Source organism: Saccopteryx leptura, chromosome 2 (genome assembly GCF_036850995.1).
Source record: "Saccopteryx leptura isolate mSacLep1 chromosome 2, mSacLep1_pri_phased_curated, whole genome shotgun sequence".
NCBI classification, from domain to species: Eukaryota; Metazoa; Chordata; class Mammalia; order Chiroptera; family Emballonuridae; genus Saccopteryx; species Saccopteryx leptura.
This window is the reverse complement of record NC_089504.1, coordinates 335,371,226-335,373,376: the sequence shown is the minus strand read 5'-3', so window position 1 is coordinate 335,373,376 and position 2,151 is coordinate 335,371,226. Positions and strand designations below refer to the sequence as shown.

The window sequence follows — 2,151 nt, the reverse complement described above, 5'->3', positions numbered from 1 at the left end:
TGCCCAGGGTCGTCAGCCCCATCTACGACACTGTGGACGAGCCTAGGGTATTTCTTCCAAGAATCAGGTAAACTGATCTCATTTGTACAAGGGCCACTTAACTATGTCTTGCCTGAATAGTCAGGTTTTTTATTCTTCCCTCGAAGATCTCTGTTGTGGGTGTTGATAGTCCTATTTTCTACTGCTTTGTTTAATATATAGTGTTTCCTTTATTCCTCCTACCTCAATGCCCCACTCATATTTCAGGCTGGGACCTACTCCTAATTTAGAGCTCTCTTTCCCTCTTTTGCCAACTTCTATTATAAATCTACCTTTGCCACCCAGCTTAGTGTATCCCAAGGTTCTCTTTACCAAGCCACAGTCACAGAGCTCCAGGGAAAAGCAACCTGGTCTCATTTCTCCAGGCAGAGGAGAACAGAAGCTCCATATCCACACAAGCTGCAGATGGCTTTTCCAGTCTACCTGAATCATTACCAGCTAGAAGCAGCGGTCATTGGGACTTGGACGTGAGCTGCAAAGTATAGAATTATGACAATTCCAGTGCCATGCGGACTTTTCCTGGATATGGACTTTTCCTGGACTCCTGCTCCTTGTGACAGCTCCTAACAGTCTGAACTGGGGTTGGGTTGAATTTTTCAGGGATTTGGCATGGTGTTGGGGCCAACTTGGACTTGGTGAACATGTTAAGGACACTACTCTTTTATGGATTCTTGCTGTATTGGCCAAGAGTTTGCTTAAAGGCTTTAATCACTGTAAAAAAAAAAATAGAAGATGAGATAAAGAAGATGTGGCACATATACACCATGGTATACTATTCAGCCATAAGAAATGATGATATCGGATCACTTACAACAAAATGGTGGGATCTTGATAACATTATGCGGAGTGAAATAAGTAAATCAGAAAAAAACAAGAAGTGCAGGATTCCATACATTGGTGGGACATAAAAACGAGACTAAGAGACATGGACAAGAGTGTGGTGTTTACAGGGGGTGTGGGGGAGGGAAGGAGGGAGAGGGGGAGGGGGGAGGGGGAGGGGTACAAAGAAAACTAGGTAGAAGGTGATGGAGGACGATCTCTCTTTGGGTGATGGGTATGCAACAGAATTGCGCAGGGGCCATGCTAATCTTCTCTGTATCGTTCCAATTTTAGTATATGTGCTGCCGAAGCGAGCACATGCAACAGAATTGAATGACAAGATAACCTGGACATGTTTTCTTTGAATATATGTACCCTGATTTATTGATATCACCCCATTAAAATAAAAATTTATTTATATAAAAAAATAAATTACAAGGTTCCTATAGTAAAAAAAACCAAAACCCTCCAATGGCTATCCATTGCCCTCAGGATAAAGCCAAACTCCCCAAGATGATGGCATATAAGACCCTCCCCCACCTGGCCCCTGCCTACACTTCCAACCCCAACTGTGCCCTTCTTACTCTTCAGCACTCAAAATTCCTGGAAGTTCTACACACATCCAGGCAGCTTCATGCTCCTGAGCAGTTAGTTACTCACATTGCTCCTTCTGCCTCTCCAACTTTGCTGTCCTTCTAGCTAATTCTTATCTCTTTTTTTTTTTTTTTTTTTTGCATTTTTCTGAAGCTGGAAACAGGGAGAGACAGTCAGACAGTCCTGGGCGTCGCCATGTTGCGACCAGAGCCACTGTAGCGCCTGGGGCAGAGGCCAAGGAGCCATCCCCAGCGCCCGGGCCATCTTTGCTCCAATGGAGCCTTGGCTGCGGGAGGGGAAGAGAGAGACAGAGAGGAAGGCGCGGCAGAGGGGTGGAGAAGCAAATGGGCGCTTCTCCTGTGTGCCCTGGCCGGGGATCGAACCCGGGTCCTCCGCACGCTAGGCCAACGCTCTACCGCTGAGCCAACCGGCCAGGGCCTAATTCTTATCTTATTCATCTCCTAACACTCAACTCAAGCAGCACCTTCTCTAAGAAATGTTCCTGACCCCATTTCAGAAAGGACTGACCACCCTCACGGTGGTCTTCTGGTTAGTGCATCATTTGTCATTTTCATTTATTTACATACAATTTATCTTCATCAGTGGGTGTGAATCATTTGATGACAGGGATTGCACCTTATTTGTCTCTACTCCTATGCTCAACATGAATTAGGGGCTGCCTGACAGGTGGTGGCGCAG

The 2,151-nt window shown here is 45.8% G+C and overlaps 1 pseudogene; it reads right to left on the bottom strand.

The window, feature by feature from the left end:
• Window positions 1-1,106: 1,106 nt before the first annotated feature.
• LOC136396534 (U6 spliceosomal RNA) lies at window positions 1,107-1,176 on the bottom strand (annotated as a pseudogene).
• Between the last annotated feature and the right edge of the window lie 975 nt (window positions 1,177-2,151).